This window comes from Bubalus kerabau, chromosome X (genome assembly GCF_029407905.1).
Source record: "Bubalus kerabau isolate K-KA32 ecotype Philippines breed swamp buffalo chromosome X, PCC_UOA_SB_1v2, whole genome shotgun sequence".
In the NCBI taxonomy this organism is placed as follows: Eukaryota; Metazoa; Chordata; class Mammalia; order Artiodactyla; family Bovidae; genus Bubalus; species Bubalus kerabau.
The window spans coordinates 134,649,985-134,674,078 of NC_073647.1; the positions used below are offsets into that span (position 1 = coordinate 134,649,985).

General features: G+C 38.4%; 1 long non-coding RNA gene across 1 annotated transcript in view; it reads right to left on the minus strand.

Moving 5' to 3' along the window:
• Positions 1-24,094, minus strand: part of LOC129638814 (uncharacterized) — a 232,062-nt gene that overhangs the window by 49,803 nt on the left and 158,165 nt on the right. Inside the window, exon 4 of the long non-coding RNA XR_008708035.1 lies at positions 13,932-14,072. This is a non-coding gene — a long non-coding RNA (uncharacterized LOC129638814). The remainder of the gene's footprint in view (positions 1-13,931; positions 14,073-24,094) is intronic.

Consider the following 24,094-nt stretch of genomic DNA (forward strand, 5'->3'; position numbering starts at 1 on the left):
GTACACAAACAATGAAACAGCAGAAAGAAATGAAGGATACAATCCCAATTACCAGCACAACAAAAAGAATAAAATAACTGGGAATAAATCTACTGAAGGAAGCAAAAGACCTGTACTCAGAAAACTATAAAACACTGATGAAAGAAATCAAAGAGGACACAAACAGATGGAAAAATATACCATGTTTTTGGATTGGAAGAATCAATATAATGAAAATGAATGTACTACTCAGAGCAATCTACAGATTCAATGCATTCCCGTAAAATTACGAAAGTCATTCTTCACAGAATTAGAAGAAAAAAATCTCACAATTTGTATGGAAACACCCCAAATAGCAGAGTAATCTTGAGACAGAAAAATGGAGTTGGAGGAATCAGGCTCTTTGACTTCAAAGCATACTACAAAACTATAGCAATCAAAATAGTATGGTACTGGGACAAAAGCAAACATATAGACCAATGGTGCAGGATAGAAATCCTAGAGATAAACCCATGCATCTATGGTCACCTAATCTATGACAAAGGAGCCAAGAATATACAATGGAGAAAAGATAGCCTCTTCAATAACTGGTACTAGGAAGTCTGGACAGCTGCATGTAAAAAGAATGAAATTAGAACACTAACATCATACACAAAAATAAACTCAAAATGAATTAAAGACCTAAACGTAAGACTGGACACTATAAAATTCTTAGAGAAAAATATACGCAGAACACTCTTTGACATAAGTCACAGCAAAATCTTTTTTGACCCACCTCCTAGTAAAAATAAAAACAAAAATAAACAACTAGGACCTAATTAAACTTAAAAGCTTTTGCACAGAAAAGGAAACCACAATCAGTACAAAAAGACAACCCTCAGAATGAGAGAAAATACTTGCAAACAAAGCAACAAAGGATTGATCTCAAAATACACAAACAGCTTATGGAGCTCAATATCAAAAAAACAAACAATCCAATCAAAACATGGGCAGAAGACCTAAATAGACATCCTCCAAAGAAAACATATAGATGACCATATAGATGAAAAGATGTTCAGCATCACTAATTATTAGAGAAATGCAAATCAGAACTACAATGTGGTATTACCTCACACCGGCCAGAATGGCCATCATCAAAAAGTCTACAAACAATGAATGCTGGAGAGGGTGTGGAGAAAAAGGAACCTTCTTACACTATTGGTGACAATATAAACTGGTACATCCACTGTGGAGAACAACATGGAGGTTCCTTAAAAAACCAAACAGAATTATCAGATGACCCAGCAATCCCACTGCTGGGCATATACCCTGAGAAAACCATAATTGAAAAAGACACATGTACCCCAGTGTTAATTGCAGCACTGTTTACAATAGCCAGGACATGGGAGCAACCTAGATATCCATTGATGAATGAATGGATAAAGAAGATGTGGTGCATAGATACGATGGAATATTACTCAGCCATAGAAAAGAATGAAATTGAGTCATTTGAAACAATGTGGATGAACCTAGAGCCTGTCATACAGAGTAAAGTCAGATAAGAAAAATACCGTATATTAACACATATATATGGAATCTAGAAAAATAGTATTGATGAGCCTATTAGCAGGACAAGAATATAGGCACAGGTATAGAGGACAGACTTGTGGACACGGTGAGGGAAAGAAGTGGGGTAAAAATTAAGAGTAGCATTGACATATATACACTACCATGTTTAAAATATATAGTTAGCAGGAAGGTACTGTATAGCACAGGAAGCTCAGCTTGGTGCTCAGTGATGACCTAGAGGGGTGGAATGGAGGATGGGAGGGAGGCTTAAGAAGGTGGGGATATATGTATACATGTGGCTGATTCACAATGTTGTATAGCAAAAACTAGCATAATATTGTAAAGCAACTATATTTTTAAAAAAAGACATATCTGCCCACCATCCTTCTCATGGTGGGCATTGTGGTCTTGGTTATAAAGGTGATGAGGTCAATTTGGGATTCTTCAGTAAAATAAAAAAACCTCTCTTAATCAGGACTTTATAATAATAATAAGCCTTAATAATAACAAAAACTTGATATTAAAAATACATTCAAGAAATCAAATACCTATAAAGCCCTAAGTAATTAGCTAAATCATAAACTCAGATGAATGGTTAAATGTAGATTACATACAGATATAAATGTGGTGTAGCTCTTTTATTTTATGTGGGTACAAGTGGTATATTTTTACCAGAAGTTTACAGGATAGTGTTAAATACAAAATTGAGACCAGACTTAAGAATTCCCTGAGCAAAGAAAACCATTAAAGCCATGGTAACTTAAGTTATGTCTTGTAAGTGCTTCTGATAATCATAAAAGAACCTTAAATCATCTTCCTAAAAATGGTCTGAGAAAGTCACTTTTAACCAATCCACTGCCATCTGGAAACACCTACTGTAATAACCAATCACTGAAAAGGTTAACAGCTTCCTCATTTCTATCTTATAAGTCCTACTGTAATTTAATGCCCCTGAGCTTCATATCAGTCTTTGCACTTGGAAGCTCCCAGTTTGTGAACTGTTTTTATATGCACAACATACACGAACTTAAATACTACTCATAAATCAATGAGTAAATTATAAATCAATAAATCAATTGGTTGAAAATTTTCTATTTTTGGATTTGTGACAGTTTCTGGCATTAGAAATAGGGCCCCAAAACCCTCAACAACTCCAAGGTCAGTGAGCAAAAGGCGCTGATATATGCAGAGCCCACTGAGCTCACTGTTTTGAGCCAATTCCAGAGTTTGAAGTTAAATTCTCTCTTGAATTCGACCACTGCTCTCTTTGCCTTTTGAGGTCTCTGACTTTACTGTGCATATATGTATTTTGTTTAAGCTTCTTTTAAGCTTCTGTAAAGGGAGAAACCTGTGATCCCCTGGGTTTTAGGGAATGATAGGATTAACAGGCTCCCCATTGATTATTTGGGGTTTAGGAAATCTAAAGGCAAAAATGGGTTCCATCTGGTCTAAAACTGTCTACTTCTCTCAAAAATTTCTGCTTCCTATATCTATAATCACTATAAGCCAAATCTTGTGGCTTTTTGGAAAATGAATGAACTTTTGGATAATTTGGAATAATAGGGGCCTCTTTGGGGAAACTTTAATGCTATCTTAAGGAGCACCTTTCAAAAGAGAGGATCTCAAAATTTCAGAGAAAATGAAATGCATTCTTTGATTGGTATGCAGAAGCTCTGCAAAGAGGAAATGACTTCAAAAATAGCTTATCTAAAAGAATGTTTATGGCAAGCAAATACAAATCTTTAGCAATAGCTTTGGCCATCTGAGCAGGTAACCTTAACTTAGTCTATCTGCCAGAAACACAATTTGGATCCATTTATTCTTTTTAATTTTGTATTATGATACCCAAGACATCAGTGAAATTTATAAGTGAAAGCTATAAGATAAAGCTACAATCAGATGGTAGGTCTATAGGTTTATGTATGTATGCATGTATATTATGTATATGTGATATTTTTAAGAGTTCTACTTAGAGATGCATACAAGATGGTAGAGTAGAAGGACATGAACTTACCCCCTCTCATGAAAGCATCAAAGCCACAACTAACTGCTGAACCATCATCGACAAAAAACCAAACAAACAAAAACCTCTATTGCTGCTGCTGTTGCTAAGTCGCTTCAGTCGTGTCCGACCCTGTGCGAACCCACAGACGGCAGCCCACCAGGCTCCCCCGTCCCTGGGATTCTCCAGGCAAGAACACTGGAGTGGGTTGCCATTTCCTTCTCCAAAGCATGAAAGTGAAAAGTGAAAGTGAAGTCGCTCAGTCGTGTCCGACTCTTAGCGACCCCATGGACTGCAGCCTACCAGGCTCCTCCGTCCATGGGATTTTCCAGGCAAGAGTACTGGAGTGGGGTGCCATTGCCTTCTCCAAAACCTGTACTAGAACTTACCAAAAAAGATACACATATTTAAATACTACTCATTGATTTATTGGTTGAAATTTTGCTATTTCTGGATTTGTGACAATTTCTGGCATTAGAAATGGGACCCAAAAACCCTCAACAACTCCGAGGTCAGCGAGCAAAAGGTGCTGGTATGTAGAGCCCACTGAGCTCACTGCTTTGTGCCAACTCCAGAGTTTGAAGGTAAAGTCTCTTGAATTCAACCTCTGCTCTCTTTGCCTTTTGAGGTCTCTGACTTTACTGTGCATATATGTATTTTGTTTGTTGAAATCCAGAGACAAAGAAGAAGCTACAATCAGATGGTAGTAGATGCACAAGTTCAAGAAAATCAAATCCCATACATGCTGACCCACAAACTGGAAAATAATTATACCATAGAAGTTCTCCCACAGGAGTGAAAGCTCTGAGTCCCACGTCAGGCTCCCCAGCCTAAGGGTCTGGCAATGGGAGGAGAAGCCCCTAGAGAATCTGGCTTTGAAGGCCAGTGAGGCTTGATCTCAGGAATTCTACAGGATGAGGGAAAGAAACTCCACTCATAGAGGGCACACACAAGTTCTCCTGTGCACCAGAACCCAGAAAAAAAAGCTGGGGCAAATCTACCTGCTAGTATTGGAGGGTCTCTTGAAGAGATGGGGCAGCTGTGGCTAACTATGGGGTCAAAGACTTCGGCAGTGGTAGTTCTGGGGAGTATGTATTGACATGAGCCCTCCAAAAGGATGCCATTTTCTCACCAAGTCCCAGGCCCACCCAATAGCCCATGGACTCCAGTGCCTCAAGAAAATCATCCAACAGGGTGAGAACTAATTTATGGTTGAGATCGGGTAGAGTGGGGAGGAGGGATAGACTGGTAGACTGGGATTGCGTGTATACACTGCTATGTTTAAAACAGATAACCAACAAGGGCCTACTGTACAGCACAGGGAACTCTGCTCAATATTCTAATAACCTAAATGGAAAAAGAACTCGAATGAAATTAACACACTATCAATAACCTCGGATATGCAGATGACACCACCCTTATGGCAGAAAGTGACAAGGAACTAAAAAGCCTCTTGATGAAAGTGAAAGAGGAGAGTGAAAAAGTTGGCTTAAAGCTCAACATTCAGAAAACGAAGATTATGGCATCTGGTCCCATTACCTCATGGGAAATAGATGGGGAAACAGTGGAAATAGTGTCAGACTTTATTTTGGGGGGCCCCAAAGTCACTGCAGATGGTGATTGCAGCCATGAAATTAAAAGATGCTTACTCCTTGGAAGAAAAGCTATGACCAACCTAGACAGCATATTAAAAAGCAGAGACATTACTTTGCCAACAAAGGTCCGTCTAGTCAAGGCTATGTTTTTTCCAGTAGTCATGTATGGATGTGAGAGTTGGACTGTGAAGAAAGCTGAGCACCAAAGAATTGATGCTTTTGAACTGTGGTGTTGGAGAAGAATCTTGAGAGTCCCTTGGACTGCAAGGACATCCAACCAGTCCATCCTAAAGGAGAACAGTCCTGGGTGTTCATTGGACGGACTGATGCTGAAGCTGAAACTCCAATACTTTGGCCACCTGATGCGAAGAGTTGACTCATTGGAAAAGACCCTGATTCTGGGAGGGATTGGGGGCAGGAGGAGAAGGGGACGACAGAGATGAGATGGCTGGATGGCATCACTGACTCGATGGACATGAGTTTAGGTGAACTCTGGGAGTTGGTGATGGACAGGGAGGCCTGGTGTGCTGTGATTCATGGAGTCACAAAGAGTCAGACACGACTGAGTGACTGAACTGAACTGAACTGAACTGAATCAACTATACTCTAATACAAAATAATTTAAAAAAAATGAAGGCCAAATGATACATTTAGGTTGCATTAATCCTGGAGATTGGGCTTCCTTGGTAGCTCAGCTGGTCTCAGCAATGCAGGAGACCCTGGTTTGATTCCAGCATTGGGAAGATCCCCTGGGGAAGGGCACGGCAACCCACTCCAGTATTCTTGCCTGGAGAATCCCCATGGACAGAGGAGCCTGGGCTACAGTCCATGGGGTCACAAAGAGTCAGACATGACTGAGCGACTAAGCACAGCAAAATCCTGAAGAAGAAGGAAAAAATATTTATTAAATTGAGGAAGAAGAAAAAAATCTGTTTAATTTGTTTATAGTACCTTTTTCATGTTTCATTGAATTACTAAATACTACTGTGCTTAGTCATTCAGTTGTGTCCAACTCTTTGTGACCCCACGGACTGTAGCCAGCCAGGCTCCTCTGTCCATGGAATTCTCCAGGCAAGAATACTGTAGTGGGTTGCCATTTCCTTCTCTAACTAAACTCTCTAAATTAAATGTAACACAGACAACATTTTCTTCCTGGGTTTATTAGTTAAATAAGCTCATGCTGTCTTCATGTTACAGAATTAGTCGACAAGAAAAATAACTTTAAATGATGGTTATCTATTTGATGTCTAAACTAAGCATAATATAAAAACAAGTAATTTAAATAAATGTAAATAAGATAAAAGTTTATACTAAATTAAAGTACATAATGGATATTTATGGCATATTTAGATCCTTTCTAAATAATATACTGAGACATTGATTGCTAAACATAAGTTTAAATTTATCTACATTTGGCTTTTTTATTTTTACAGGAACAACATATACTTTGGTCTGTTAATAAATATGTCTTTTGCCACATTAAAAATCGTGTTATGAAAAACATAAGTTGCTAAAAGTTATAAACTTTATAATTATGTATTTATAAATTTGTTACCAACTACTACAGATTCTAATATATGACAGTTTACAACTGTCTGGTTCCTAATTTTTACTGGATAGAAAAGGTTACTGATAGTTAAAATTTATAATCAATATATAAAAACAGAACTACTAGAAATGATAAGAGTGAAGGAAAACAACTCTGTATATACAGAGTATGAGAATAAAATGGAACGTATTTTTATGTGAAGAACATGTAATGAATATAGGATGTGTTTTGTTAAGGAAAAGGAGAATAATGTTGACTGGTTATTCCAGAATAAGAAAGGAAAAAGGATAAGACAAAACCCAAATGGATGTTGAAATTTGCAGGTTTGAGGAAAAACAATGTTATGAGATCATAGCTAACTAAATTGAATAAATTTATAAAGGTTTTTAAAATTAGCTTAATAATGTACTAATATAAAATTAGAGTTTATTTCTCTCTTTGTTAAAATCACAAAATTTCTTAGATACAAAGTTTTTCTTTACCTTTTATGTAAACTGCTTAGGAAACAAAGATTCTGTGTTTTAGAAAACATTTCCTGGGATCCATGTTATCTTTATCAGATATCTTATTATTTAGGAAAACTGAGTCTTTTCAGTATTAAAGAGCAAAGGTTCTCTTAAGAACTATGTAACTTTCTGTATTTGCTTTTGAAATCCTTTGTCACTATAGTTAACTGGATGAGGAAGGCATGGCAACCCATTCCAGTATTCTTTCCTGGAGAATCCTCATGGACAGAAGAGACTGGCAGGCTACAGTCCATCTGGTCGCAAAGAGTCGGACACAAGAGCGCCGAAGAACTGATGCTTTTGTACTGTGGTGTTGGAGAAGACTCTTGAGAGTCCCTTGGACTGCAAGGAGATCCAACCAGTCCATTCTGAAGGAGATCAGCCCTGGGATTTCTTTGGAAGGAATGATGCTTAAGCTGAAACTCCAGTACTTTGGCCACCTCATGTGAAGAGTTGACTCATTGGAAAAGACTCTGATGCTGGGAGGGATTGGGGGCAGGAGGAGAAGGGGATGCCAGAGAATGAGATGGCTGGATGGCATCACTGACTCGATGGACATGAGTCTGAGTGAACTCCGGGAGTTGGTGATGGACAGGGAGGCCTGGTGTGCTGCGATTCATGGGGTTGCAAAGAGTCGGACACGACTGAGCGACTGAACTGAACTGAACTGAACTGACGCACACATGGTTAACTTGATAATTAAGTATTATCTCCCAGTGACCTGTGATCCTGTTAATACTTGATCAAGTGTTTTAAAACTTTTGACATTTTAGAATAAACTTCTCCAAATCAAATTCTAAACAAATCTTTCTGACCTTGAACTAATTAACTTTGGGAATTTTCCAGAGGGTCTCTGGGAGATTTCAAAAGAGGTGGTCTTTTTATTATAAAAAGAGAAATGTTATTTATTTAGGTTTACTTGATGTTAAGGTGGATATTTAATATTCTAAGAGCATATTTATATGTGATATATATCATTAAAATAGGTAATTAAGAAATTATATACAAATTTCATAAAAATCTTTATGGTCTGGAATAATGTTGCTGGTAATCTGATTCACTTAGTTGCTTAAATCTTGGCTCCTGCAAATATATGCTCTGGGGAATTTTTCAAACCTTGGCTATTATTTTCCTTATAATCATATTAACATTTTTGATGTGTTGTATCCTTTCAAATGTTTTAAATTGCCTTTTGGCAGCCACTCATACATCAAATGATAGCCATCAAGAGAAGACAACTTAAGAACTCAATGATTTGACCACTTATGCCCCTGGTAAGGATGCAACTGTCAGTAACAGCAATCACATGGCCCTCCATCCTGACCACTCAACTAGTGGCAGCACTGAATATGTGACTTCAGCACACCTACATCAACAGTGGTAACTGAGAGTACCACCATATTAGTTGGTCACACTCAGCTTGCTGAGAAAATGACCATGACAATGTTCAGTTCAGTGCAGTCGCTCACTCATGTTCAACTCTTTGTGACCCTATGGACTGCAGCACGCCAGGCTTCCCTGTGCATTACCAACTCCTGGAGCTTGCTCAAACTCATGTCCATCGAATCAGTGATGCCATGAAACCATCTCATCCTCTGTCATCCCCTTCTTCTCCTGTCTCAATCTTTCCCAGCATCAGGGTCTTTTCTAATGAGTCAGTTCTTTGCATAAGGTGGCCAAAGTATTGGAGTTGCAGCTTCAGCATCAGTCCTTCCAATGAATATTCAGGACTGATTTCCTTTAGGATTGACTGGTTGGATCTCCTTGCCATCGAAGGGACTCTCAAGAGTCTTCTCCAACACCACAGTTCAAAAGCATCAATTCTTCTGCACTCAGTTTTCTTTTTAGTCCAGCTTTCATATCCATACATGACTACTGGAAAAAGCATAGCTTTGACTAGACAGACCTTTGTTGGCAAAGTAATGTCTCCGCTTTTTAATATGCTATCTAGGTTGGTCATAGCTTTTCTTCCAAGGAGCAAAGTCTTTTAATTTTATGGCTCCAGTCACCATCTGCAGTGATTTTGGACCCCCCAAAATAAAGTCTGTCACTGTTTCCATTGTTTCCCCATCTATTTTCCATGAAGCTATGGGACTTGCTGCCATGATCTTAGTTTTCCTGAATGTTGAGTTTTAAGCCAACTTCTTCCACTCTCCTCTTTCACTTTCATCAAGAGGCTCTTTAGTTCTTCACTTTCTGCCATAAGGGTGGTGTCATCTGCACATCTGAGGTTATTGATATTTCTGCTAACAATCTTGAGAAGGCCTTACAAATAGCTAAGAAAAGAAGATAAGCTAAAGGCAGAGGAGAAAAGGAAAGATATAACCATCTGAATGCAGAGTTCCAAAGAATAGCAAGGAGATATAAGAAAGCCTTCCTCAGATCAATACAAAGAAATAGAGGAAAATAATAGAATGGGAAAGACTACAGATCTCTTCAAGAAAATTAGAGATACCAAGGGAACATTTCATGCAAAGATGGGCGCATTAAAGGAGAAAAATGCTGTGGACCTAAGAGAAGCAGATGATATTAAGAAGAGGTGGCAAGAATACACAGAAGAACTATACAAAAAAAGATCTTCATGACCCAGATAACCACAATGGTGTGATCACTGGATTAGAGCCAGACATCCTGGAATGTGAAGTCAAGTGGGTCTTAGGAAGCATCACTACAAACAAAGCTAGTGGAGGTGATGGAATTCCAGTTGAGCTATTTCAAGTCCTAAAAGATGATGCTATTAAAGTGCTGCAATCCATATGCCAGCAATTTTGGAAAACTCAGCAGTGGTCACAGGACTGGAAAAGGTCAGTTTTCATTCCAATCCCAAAGAAAGTCAATGCCAAAGAATGTTCAAACTACTGCACAATTGCACTCATCTCACACGCTAGCAAAGTAATGCTCAAAATTCTCCAAGCCAGGCTTCAACAGTACGTGAACTGTGAACTTCCAGATGTTCGAGTTGGATTTAGAAAAGGCAGAAGAAGCAGAGATTAAATTGCCAACATCCATTGGATCATCGAGAAAGCAAGAGAGTTCCAGAAAAATATCGACTTCTGCTTTACTGACTATGCCAAAGACTTTGACTGTGTGGATCACAACAAACTGTGGAAAATTCTTCAAAAGATGGGAATACCAGACCACCTGACCTGCCTCCTGAGAAATCTGTATGCAGGTCAAAAAGCAACAGTTAGAACTGGACATGGAACAACAGACTGGTTCCAAATAGGAAAAGGAGTACATCAAGGACATATATTGACCATGACGGGGGAACTGCTAAAAATTAAATACAAAACAGTGACCCCCAATTTGTGTTTAGCTGGACAACCACCCTCTTAAAAAGTTCACTCTCCAACAAGACTTTGATTTGTCTCCAGAGGATATCACTCATCTGGTAAAATTAAGTCAGGGCCAAGTGACACAGCTACTCCCACTCTTGACTTGCTAAGGTTATCTGTTTCTTCCTAAGGTTCTACTGAGTGGTCCATCTCCTCCCTCCCAGGGTTGTCTCCTCTCATAAAAATTACAAAATCTTCAAAGTATTAAATATGATCATTGGAGTCACATTATTCTTTTTTTAAAATTTTATTTTTAAACTTTACAATATTGTATTAGTTTTGCCAAATATCGAAATGAATCTGCCACAGGTATACATATGTTCCCCATCCTGAACCCTCCTCCCTCCTCCCTCTCCATACCATCCCTCTGGGTCGTCCCAGTGCACCAGCCCCAAGCATCCAGTATTGTGCATCGAACCTGGACTGGCAATTCGTTTCATACATGATATTATACATGTTTCAATGCCATTCTCCCAAATCTTCCCACCCTCTCCCTCTCCAACAGAGTCCATAAGACTGTTCTATACATCAGTGTCTCTTTTGCTGTCTCGTACACAGGGTTATTGTTACCATCTTTCTAAATTCCATATATATGCGTTAGTATACTGTATTGGTGTTTTTCTTTCTGGCTTACTTCACTCTGTATAATAGGCTCCAGTTTCATCCACCTCATTAGAACTGATTCAAATGTATTCTTTTTAATGGCTGAGTAATACTCCATTGTGTATATGTACCACAGCTTTCTTATCCATTTATCTGCTGATGGACATCTAGGTCGCTTCCATGTCCTGGCTATTATAAACAGTGCTGCGATCTTCTTCCAGAAGTATAAAGATTGTCCGTCTTTTCCCCCTTTCTTCCAGAAAATGAAATCCTCATGGACAAAGCCTATTACAAACAGAAGCTGGAGATGGGGAGAAGGGTTCCTGGCCTACATGTTTTATAGACAATGTGACTCTGAATCCCAGGGTAGCCTAGCTGTAGCCCTGCACCATAATTCATAACCCTTCTCTCTAGATGATTGTTGAAATTCTTGAGATTGTTTTAAATATTTCCATTCAAGCATTATCCATTTATCTACTTTTGAGTCTCATGCTGCTTATTAGTGGGCCATGTTGCATCCCACCTTCAATGTAACAGAAATGATCTACTTTTACTATCTTCAGTCTCTATGTCTGCAATTTTACAAAGTTACCTTTTGCTTGCAAAATGCTGTCAGTATTTTCTAGTGATCTAGTTATTTTATTCCTATTTATAACTGCTGAGATTCATTTAAATGTAGACACCATCCTTCCAGCTCATTATGCCCTCTAGTCTCTTCATCTTACCCACCTTGACACACATAGACACACAATTTCCTCCAATCTATTAACTTGTTTTTAATTACATTCTTTTTTCCTATCATCTATCATATAGTCCACCATTGCAATCACTCTCCTTCACCTTGTTCTTCCATCATACATAGCTTGTACAATTCCAACCCTGGACAACTTGACATTTCCCCTCTCTATACCTGGACCTCTGAAGGTGGCTGGAGAAGCACATTCTATTCTTTATGTTGATTATGTCATATCCCTGTCCTCAAATTCTCATGGGCTCTCTGCTATTCCCCAATAGAGCTTGCTTTCATGTACAGCAAGTTATCTCCCCTGTTTTACAAAAATAACAGAGGCCATGAGGCAGACAAATTTCCCCACCTCTTAAGGTCTTCACCACCAACCTACAAATTCTGTGTAGACATCCATTATTGTCTATATCCCCACTTCCACCCCAGTCATTTATTAAATAAACTTTTAGCTTGGTCTGCTTAGAGAAATTACTCCATCAAATATCCTTCCCATTCCTCTTTCCTGTATCTTTAATTTTTCCATTTTAATGGGTTTGAACACTTCCCATGGGCTAGAGTAGAATCTAACTTCTTTATGCTCCTGTATATATCTATTCATTTATCTATCATAGTATTTATTACATAAAATTGAATTTATCTCTTAGTAAATGTGGAATGTGTTACCTTCCTATTCCTCTTATAGACTGTAAGCACTGAGAAAGGAGCATGCCCCAAACTATGCATTTCCATGTTCCTAGTGCCTACGATATAATACTCTCATGAGAACATTTATTGATGACATTTTGAATACATTCATTCATATATGAATTTAATTCTTCAAGAAATGCCTACCTGCTTCAAAATACCTCCTCTGATCCCTTCTATAGGATGAATTTTACAGACCTGTCTGTTGTTCAGAGGGGAAAAAACCTTCAAATTTTAGTGTTTCTTGTTTATATGTTTACTTAATGTACTCAGTACACGAGGGTAGGTTTTCCTTAAAATTTTGAAAAACAGACAAGTATGATTGTCAATATCAATATAAAATGGGTCAGGCCAGTCAACTCAAAGAGACAGACAACCAGCTTGCAAAAAGAGAAGGCCACATGCTGCAATGAAGATCCAGCACAGCCAAAATAAAACAAAACAAACCTTGACTTTAACGTGATTTGATATATATTAATGTTTTTAAAGTCAATCCAAAGGGGATTTAGTTAAGACATGAAAGTATACAATGAGAACAAGAAACTGTGAGAAAGATACTGAAGAATTTGTCAGTAGTACACATTCAAGCATCACTGAGGGGAAAGAAATACCAATTGAAATGAAGAATTCTATCCATTAACAAGTTTTTACAGTTGTAAGTTGTATGCATCTGGGTATCTTAGCCATTAAATATATATCTGCTGTTGTATAATATATAGTATAAAGTATACTTTATAAAGTATAAAGTTCCTTTGCTTGGTTTCAATCAACCTAGGCAATAATTTGGCTTCCCTTGGCATGTTTGAGCACTTCATTTCTCTGATAATAATTTATTTTAAGCTAATGTATTAGAATTCTGATTTTATACATCAATATTATTAACTACTGTAAACATGAATGTGCACCACAGATTATGGAACTTCTCCTACTATGCTTAAAAACTTAGATTTCTTCTTGGACTTCCCTGGTGGTCCAGTGGCTAAGAGTCCACCTGCCAATCCAGGCGACATGGGTTTGATCCCTGGTCCAGGAACTAAGATCCCACATGCCACAGGGCAACTGAACCAGCATGCCTAGAGCCCATGCTCTGCAACAACAGAAACCACTGCAATAAGAAGCTTGTACACCACAACTAGAGGATAGCCCCTGCTTAGAGAAAGCCCACGAGCAGCAACAAAAACCGAGAACAGCCAAAAAAAAGCAAACAAACAAAAAACCCTTAGATTTCTTAACCTATGACCAGGCTCGTAATGGTCATAGAGCTAGCAAGGAGATACAGCCTCTTGTAACATCGCCTGGCTTCTTTCACCAGGTGAAATGGACCTCTGAGTGCCCTTATGCGTCTTCTCATTTTATAGAGACTAAAAATTCTCTCAGTGACTCACCTGCAGCTTCATCCCCTTGCTTTGCTGGGTGTTGATATTTAACTCTTCCGTGCCCATCTATTTGTGTTGCTCATATTAAACACTGATGATGTTTAAGATGGTTCTTTAAGATGAAGAAATCAGGATTACAGCTGTGAAGGTCTAGAAATAAAAATTGATGAATGAATAAAAGTTAGTAAAATGTACTTCATGCTAATCATTTGATAACCATAACACTAAGGCATTAAATGAAGAAAACCCAGGAATGCGATAGCTGAATTAAAATTGCCTCTTACTAGATGTACTACTTTCATGTGTGCTAAGTCACTTCAGTCGTGTCTGACTCTTTGCAACCCCATGGACTGCAGCCTGCCAGGCTCCTCTGTTCACAGGATTCTCCAGGCAAGAATACTGGAGTGGGTTGCCATGCCCTCCTCTAGGGGATCTTCCCAACCCAGGGATCAAACCCACGTTTCCTGCATTGCAGGTGGATTCTTTACTGCTGAGCCACTGGGGACCTTAAAAGGAAATCACTTTTTTTTCTTAAATGTTGCATTCAAGCTTCATATATGTTAATGGTCATATATATTCATTTATCTTGGGTACATATTTTCAGCTTTAACAGACACTGGAAAACACTTCTAAAGTGGTTGGGTGAATTTCTTCACATGCTTTCTAATACTCTATATGTCATTTTTTTCTCACACTATAGTTAGGTGTGTAGTGGTATCTCGTGTTTTTAACTTACATTTCACTCACAATTACTGATGTCTAATATCTTTCTACATATGCTTATTGGCCATTTGGATCTCCTCTGTATTTATCTGCTTGTTCTGTTATAACAAAATATAGACTGGCTGGCTTAAACAATGGAAATTTGTTTTCTTAAAATTCTAGAAGATGGAAATCTGAGATCAGAATGCCTGCATGGTCAGTTTCTGGTGAGGGTCCTCTTCATGGCTTGCATATGGGTGTCTTCTTACTGTGTCTTCACATGGTGGAGAGAGAGAGCTCTATGGTGTTTCTTCTTATGAGGACACTAATCCTATTGGATTAGGGTCCTACCTTCATGACTTTAATTCACTGTAGTTACCAGTTATCTTATAGGCCCTACCTCCAAATATAGTCACATTGAGGGTTTGAGTTTCAACGTAAGAATTTTGAGGGGGACACAAACATTCAATCCACTATAGTCTCTTTTTATGAAGTCCTTGTTTACATATTTTATCAAAATTTCATTTGCATTGGCAATCCTTTCTTTGCTGACTTGTAAAAGTTCTTTATATGTCTGAATATGACTCCCGTATTGGATTACAAATATCTGCTCCCATTCAGTAGCTTTGATTGTTTCTGAACCAATGTTACACTTCTAATCACTGAAGCTTTATCTTCATCTGGAAGTGTAAGATATTTAACACTGCTCTTCTTCAAGCTTGACTCTTCTTGGCTCTTTATATTTTCATACACATTTAAAAAATCATCTTCTCAATTTCTACACACAAAATCTAACTGGTATTGGAATTGCATTGAATTTATAGGGGTTTTTTTTGGGGGGGTGGAGAACTGGTATCTTAGTAATAGAGTATTATTCAATCCAAGAATATTGTATGTAACGTCCTTTTCTCTATGTCTTACCTGGGTACTGGGCAGCTTGGAATTTGGCAAGTGCCTAAAATGCACACAATATACAGAGCGCTGTTCTCAGCAGTTTCCTCCTTCCAGCATCTTATACTCTCAGGTTCTGAGTTTCTGGAAGTCCTGAGCTCCAAATATTTTCACTGAGACTGCCACAAGCTCTGAGCTCCTACTTCGTTTTTGTCTCAAAGTTTACATTGAGAGTCTAACTTCTCCAGGGGTAATGGACTGGGGAATGCAGGACTCACTTAAACACATTTTTCTTATCAAGATCACTGTCCTTCAATTATTGGCCACTATTATTGTTCTCTGGTATCATCACTGTGTGTATGAGAATATTTTATCTAACTACCAGTTACTCAGTTTTAGCTGGAAAAAGAAGTTTTTTATTTGTTTTTTTTTTCCTATTATCTCTACAACATTTATTATTCCCTAGCATCATTCTTCAACACAGTTTTGTTAACACCAATAATCAAGTACCAACCTTGTTTGAAATTTCTTGAAAAATGAAGTAAAGAATCAATCATGATTTAGGATTAAAAAAAAAAAAAAAAAAAGCTAGGAAGCACTGGAGAAGTATGATGCCAAAACCAGTCAATAGGAGGTGTTTAGGACAAGAGGTGACAAAATCCAGTAGAAATTGTAACCACTTCCTTCCCAACTAAAGTTTTTTCAGAAATAATCCTTGTGGCTCAGCTGGTAAAGAATCTGCCTGCAATGTGGGAGACCTGGGTTTGATCTCTAGGTTGGGAATATCTCCTGGAGAAGGAAAATGCTACCTACTCCAGTATTCAGACCTGGAGAATTCCATGGACTGTATAGTTCATGGGGTCGCAAAGAGTCAGACACAACTGAATGACTTTCACTTTCACTATGCAGTCACAAGAGACATGGATTTGAGCAATTACAGCCCTTGCTTTGAATCAAATCCTCTTTAGAGTAAAGCTCAATGAATAATTTTCTCTTATAGGGATAGCACCCTGGTTTTTAATTTTCCTTACTCTGTTTCTTCTGAGTTCCTGATGATAGGGTTATACAATCATTATAATATACACTGTCACTTGTTATCTCTTGAGTGACCAAAAATTAATACTAAATTTATTTAAACTCTTCTTTATTACCAGAAACTTTTGACTGATCTACATTTCAGGGCTTTCTTGGTATCTGGTGTCCATTTAACTCTGGGTCTCTAAAAGTCAAGGATAATTTCTTACAGGATCTGAGAACTACTTATGGAGGCCTGTGGTAAATAAATAAATGCCATACCATCTCTATGTATCAGGTATTTTCTGTGACACATACTTTACAATTAATATTTCATTTAATACTCATAAAATTGAAACTTCATGTAGCATTATCCCCATTTCACTGGGGAAGAAACTGAGATTCAGTGAGGTAGTTATCCTCAAGTGATGAAATGAACAAACCCAAGATTTGGAAAAGCTCTGATGTTAGAATTTTCCAGTACAGAAAATTTGATTGACTTTCTTGTCAATTATATCTGCAATTTAGGCTAAGGACCCAGTTGTCTTCAAGGCCTTACCAAATTAAGGTAATAGAGGATGCCTCCCTATTTTATACCCAATTATTTTCTTCCTGAAACATCTATATATCGATTATTTTAGGAAGAAATGAGGACAAGATGGAACTGTCAGAAACTAAATATTATTAATTTTATTTGTATTCTATCTGAATAACAACCATCAGGTTTCTTCATGCAAATCACTGAATCATCCACTGTAATAAATTTACTTAGGAGAAAATAAAACTGAGAGAGCTTGCTGTTTTAAGAGTGGATTATATTAACATAATGGGCTATTATTCTCTACTGCAAATTGGCAGCTATGTTCTATATACCTTCAATATTGCCAATAACCTGGTGTGTGACAGTATAAATCATTTGAACTCTGCCTCAGCTTATCAACTAAAAAATTAGACGTTTGATCAATATTATCTCTAAGATCACTTAGAGTTTAAAAAATTATCTAAAGCTTTATGTATTTATATTTGCATATGTCAGTGTGATATACAAACAGCAATGCCCTGTGTATGTGTGTATTCAATTTTACCCTCAATAAAGAATTTCACAAATAATGCAACCAAAGTATGAGATTTAATTCTTCATTTTCTATAAGAATGTTGCATAAATAAGGAGTTCATGTACAGCATGGGAAGATACATTGTCTTCAAAAAGTATATATTAGTTAATGTTTTTGCAATAGCAGAAATGTAGTTTTACATCACAGAATATAGATAAGACTTGGTCTAGAGATCTTATGATCTAAAAGCTTAAAACAAAACACTCCTAATCCAGCCAGGCAATCTCAGATGTCTTATAATCAAAGCTAAGAAACATTAGATGTTTTAACAGCCTTATGAATTTAATAGCCTTAGGAATGTCCATAATTACCCATGTGAGCCAAGAGGCCGCTCAGCCAGAGGCACTCAGCTTTTAATAGCCAGCAAGCCACTTTGAATAGGGCAAAAACATTTTTAAACCTTTTGGGGTTATTAGGGATAATTAAAAGTAGTTGAAAGTATATAATATCATTTATCAAAGCACTAAAAGCTGTTCCATAAGAAGTATATCACAACATTAGCAAATGCAATTCATATACTTCATTTATTGGTTAAGATATAACCAAATAAAATAGTCTAAGTAACTGAAATAAATATTATTTTTTTATTTTATTACATATATAATTTAGGTTATATTAGCTAAAACCTAAATAAAACATAGGCAGATATGCATAAACATATGGTCATATATATTTAAACAATATGTATACAAATATATAAATTATGTATTTATGTAAATACACAATATGAATATTTATATATCTAAATATAATATATTTTATATATGTATAATATATACAAATTGTAAATATATATATATATACACACACACACTTACACATACATATAAATAGTACCTAATGCTAACTGCCCAAAGTCACAAAACTAGTTGACCTCCAGGAGCACTGTACCACCTATGTCTCTCATAATATTGTCATTGTTGGCCCATATATATGTGTGAATGATGTGCTAAATCACTTCAGTCATGTCTGACTCTTTGCGACCCTATGGACCATAGCCACCAGGCTCCTCTGTCCATGGGATTCTCCAGGCAAGAATACTGGAGTGGTTCGCCTGTGCCCTCCTCCAGAGAATCTTTCCCACCCAGGGGTTGAACCCGCATCTCTTTACTACTACCGCCGCCTGGGAAGCCTGCCATATATATATGTGTGTATATACACACACACAAATAGTCATTTTACCTGTGTAACTTTCAACTGATAAGCTAAAAAAAAAGTTTCTACAAATGTTACCCAGTCATGGCAGCATATTCTAGAAAGTAGAGCCACTATTTCACTTTGACCTAGATTCACAAGGAAAGCCTACCTTGCACTGAGTCACTGTCATTATTTGTGATGACTTTAGTGCTTCTCATCATTTTACTCAGCGGAAAAACTATTATTATTATTTAGAAAATAATTTTTAAAGTAAACCTGAACACTATAGGGTTAAGTTCACTGGCATAACCTATAATTTTAAGGTAATCACAAGTATGACTTCAATACATCAAGCATTAACTTACAGTTGATTCCAATTTGCAGGAAGTTAAAAAGGATTCTCAGTGTTCCTGTAATCACATTTAACATATATATTTACACTAAGGGAATTAGTAAATAATAATAATTACTAAATAATTTAAAACTGATATGAAAAATAGTTGCATGGTGATGAACAGCTCCATCATTAGTCAACCAAAACAGGGCTAATGTACCTTTTCCTTTCATGTGTCACCAATAAAAAATTTATTTGGTCTTCTTCCTCATGGCTTTCTACAACTATTAAAACTTCAGAAAGCAAAACATACAACTGAATGAGACTTAATTCCTTTTAAAGTACTTGAGTATCAGCTCTCAGCTCACAAAAGAAGCATATTCCATTATGATTTGATTTATAGTTTAAAACTCAAATTTTACATACCTAACCAAATGAAAGGATTGATCAATGATTAATCCTTAGTGTACCCTCCTTACAACCAAACTTGTAGAGATACTTCTTTCATTGTTGCCTCACAGCCCTGAATTTCACCAAGAGTTTCATGTTTTCATACGTGAATATTTAGAAAGATTAGAAAACTGTTCCCCCTTCAAGTCAAGGGCTTTGATCTTATCACTAGAGCTGAGATCTACAGCTCAGAGAAAGGAAAGAGAGCGAAGGGACAGAAATTGGACAATGTGGAGCGGGTTTTGGCATGCTGGTAGAGGTCCTGGGAAAAGGAGAATGGGAGAGTGTTAAAAAGAAATGGTATACTACAATGTCACCCTGGAGACATCCTTGTAAGCAAATAACTGTCCATTTATAGATTTCTAAGACACCTGCAGGAAGAGATCCTGGCACACTTATCAGCAAATTAAACAGATGGACTTTGTCTAATACAGTAACTACACTAGAGACACGTAGTGTCTCTCTGCAACACCTGTAGTATCACTGTGCATTGCTTATTATCTGGGCAATAATTCTTTTGAATTATTAGAAATAATCACCCTGAAAGTTTATTTAGAACTCATTCTGCTGGGAGTTCTGCTATTTACATTCAGGGGCCTCAGTGAGAGAGCATCTTGTTATATGTGTCTGATCCCAGGGAAACAGCTCTTTTGAAAGAAAGGAACCAAGCATGTAGGGAAGCATGTGTGAGTTACAGAGATAATCTTCCAGAAAACACTCATCTCAGAAGATAGTATTTTCACTTACCTGAAGCCAAGATATTCTGTAACCCTTTGAAAACAGATGAAAAACACTAAGAGCAGGCAGAATAAAAGGGCCATGAGCATTAGAGCCCTAATATTATAGTTAACTGCTGTGTGTGTGTGTGTGTGTGTGTGTGAATGTGTATTATGAAAACAAACAGAAAAAAATAATCTCTCCACAACCAAAGAAAAAGGGAGTATTTCTGAGACAGTCTTACAACTTCAAAGACCAAATTTTGGTTAGTGTCATTAAATAATTGGGATGGTGATCTTGGATGGTGTGAGGTGCCACTCAGCTCCCCCACTTTAAGACTGAAGCACTCATTCTTTCTGCTCTTGGGAGTTACCTGATGGCAGCTTATAGTGGAGACCCTCCCTTTCCTCAAAGGGAAATACTTCACCTAATGTTATAGCTGGGCCATTCAGTGACCATTAGGACAATGCTAAAGGGCCATCCCAGCCCCAGGGCTCCCCAACTGTGAGGGGCTTTCTCCAGTGACTGTGATGCAGATTACCTTCTCCCTCTGCCCCTTGAGGGTACCCTCTCTCCACTTCAGGTACTGGTTATAGGGGCATTTCTCAATCAATGTCTTGTCAGCAAAACTCCATCTTAGAATTAATTTCTAGGACACAGTCCGTGGAATTCTCCAGTCCAGGGTAGCCATTCCCTGCTCCCGGGGATCTTCCCAACCCAGGGATCAAACCCAGGTCTCCCGCATTGCAGGCGGATTCTTTACCAGCTGAGCCACCAGGGAAGCCCAATTTCCAGGAAATAAAACCTAAAGCATAAAGCTTGAAACTGGCCTATAGCTACCAACGTTAACATTGAGGAATGCCCTTATGAACTGGTCGCCATGGGTCAACAGACATCTATGTGGATGAGGATCTGAGGTTTCAAGAGAGAACTCAGCATACGGAGAGGTGATCAAGAAGTGGCTTGATCCAGTAAAAAGCTTTACTGGTATCAGGGGAGAGAAGCAATTCTAAGTACTCTGTGGTATCACTCACTCTCCCATCTCTTCATCAGAAGTGGGAAACATGAGAGCAGTAACCTATTGGAGACGAAGCAGCATGAGACATAGCCATATTTGTGGATAAGCCCATGCACTGTAAAGGAAGACAAGACAGGAGTGGGGGGAGGGGGCAGAAATACACCGTGGGCACTGCACTGCAGAAAACCTAGTATTTTTATGGGAAGGTATAAGGCACTTCCAGGCTTCCCTGATAGCTCAGCTGGTAAAGAATCCACCTACAAAGCAGGAGACCCCGGTTCAATTCCTGGGTCAGGAAGATTCCCCAGAGAAGGGATAAGCTACCCACTCCAGTATTCATGGACTTACCTGGTGGCTCAGATGGTAAAGAATTTGCCTGCAATGCAAAAGACCTGGGTTCGATCCCTGAGTTGGGAAGATCCCCTGGAGGAGGGTGTGGCAACCCATTCTAGTAGTCTTGCCTGGAGAATCCCCATGAACAGAGGAGGCTGGTGGGCTACGGTCCATGGGATTGCAAAGAGTCAGACAAGACTGAGCACAGCACATAAGGCACCTCCTTGGGACTCCAAGAAATTCTGAGGAACAGAGGAGACCACTTGAGTTAGAGAATAATATCTAGCATGGAAAATAAAACACACACACACACACACAAAGATCTGGCCAAAAATGATACTTTTATGTTCCTTGATGGAGAGCCTTCTTGATATTCTCTTAAGGATTAACAGTTTCACAGTTAACCATATAATAACAGAAGCTCAACCTGCGTGTTCTTTATGTATGTTATTAGTAGGGAGATAGTCACTTTATTCCTACTATGCATGCATTTCTGAACTGATCAGCATAGGGAGACAGGGTGGCAGGGTGGTTAAGAGCATGAACTTTGCCAAAATAACTGGATTTTAATCCCAGCTCTTCTGTTAATACTTATGAGTAGTTGTTAGTTCTTATGGTTGCTTTGGGGACCAAAAGTATCAAAACTTTTAAGCACTCAAAATGCCCAACTTAACAACCAAGTATAGGAAAGACGTGCTGTGAGAAGTGTGGTCAGCAGGCAGCCTCCAGCTGACAGCCCACTCAGGGTCAGCCTCAGCTGCTGTGAGCTGCCCTGTCCGAGCCCATTCTCTTCCCAGGGGCAGCATGTGCCCACTGACTGAGTATGGCAGGGGTGTAAAGGTCCTGTGGGATGAAAAGGCTCTGACGTTTCAGCTCAGAGTGGGCTGCTCTGATGGGCTGTACTCAGTCCAGAGTCACCCCCCACCCCCACCTGTCCAAAGCTTTGTCAGAGCTGCATCACAGATAAGCTTCTCCTTCTCTCCAGTTCTGCCTGTCTTCTTCCTCTTCCTTTTACAGGTATTGATTCCAAATAAATATTTTCTCTCCCACAAACTTTGCCTCAGCATCTGCTTCATTTAGAAACTGTAAGTAAGCCCGCATCATACCAATTCATCACTTTATATTTATATATGAATGTCCTTTATAAACCTAATGTCAATTCAGGGAACCGTATTATTATATAAAATATTCATAAACTGTGTTAATAATGACAACATCTAAAGATATATTTATAGTTTTATGAGAGCATAATAACATGTTTAAAATGAATTTGAAATGCTATTAGAATACTAGATATTTAAAATCTGAAAATTGTTATTTGGAAGATTCTAGAACCATTACTGTGCCAAAGAAACTACTCATTAATTCAAGTGACCAATATCTACTGAGTACTATGTACTAGCCCATATGCTACACACAGTAGATAATAATAAAGCTAAAATGATCCCTGCCATCATGAAGCTTATGGTCCAGTGGGGAATAAAGATACTGAAAAAAACAACAGATATACATATAATCTAATAATATTCAGGAAAGATACTGAGTCCTATAAAAGCACGAAGCAAGGGTAAGCTTACTTAGTCTAGAGAGACAAAGTATGTATTTAATCTGAGTTGTAAAGGATGAGCAGGTGTTAGTCACACAAAATGGGCCAGAAACAGTGTCCCAGGAAAAGTTGGAAGAGTCTTTGCAAAAAATTCCTTTTCTTAGCATCCCACTGGAGGATGCATGCCATTAAAAAAAGAGACATCAGGGGAGTGACATGGCCAAGAGGGTGACATAGGTGGTTCCTGACTTAGCAGCTCCCCACAAGAAGATCAACAACTGTCCAGGAACAAGACAATACCAAGAGAATCCTAGAGCAAAGGGGTGATGTTGAAGCACCCCCTGTCTCACAGGGGGTAAGGGAAGTGGCTACAAATGGAGTGAAACTGCAACCCCCGCCCCAAACCAGTGCAGCAGCATGCAGAGAGGTTTCCCCTGAACCTCTGGTTCTTCCAGCAAAAAAAAAAAAAAGAGAGAGAAACAGAGTGGCAACCAGCTGCTCCTACATTGTGGGTCACCTCACAGGAGGTCTTATACCATGGGGACTGCAGAGGAATCTGTGAGGTTCAACCACTGGGAATGTGACTGAGATGAGAAGTGGGGAGGGGCTCACAACAAACAGCACATGATTCCTGGCAGAGCAGTTCCTACCTGCAGTGCCCAAGTGGCAGTTCCAACCAGTGGCTATACTCACCTGCAGAACCAAATCAGTGGTGCACTCTGAGCAGGGAACTGGTTGGGGTGCAGATTTTTGTCAGCCCTAGAGACACGTGTATCCATGTTCAGGCAAGAAGCTAAATCATTGCCTCATCCACTAGGGAGAGTGACTTCCAGCCGCATCTGGCCAGAAGGGCTGGCAAGAGCACTTGCAGCTGTGTATCTCAGAAATGCTTGGGCTGAGACAGGCAGGTAGAAC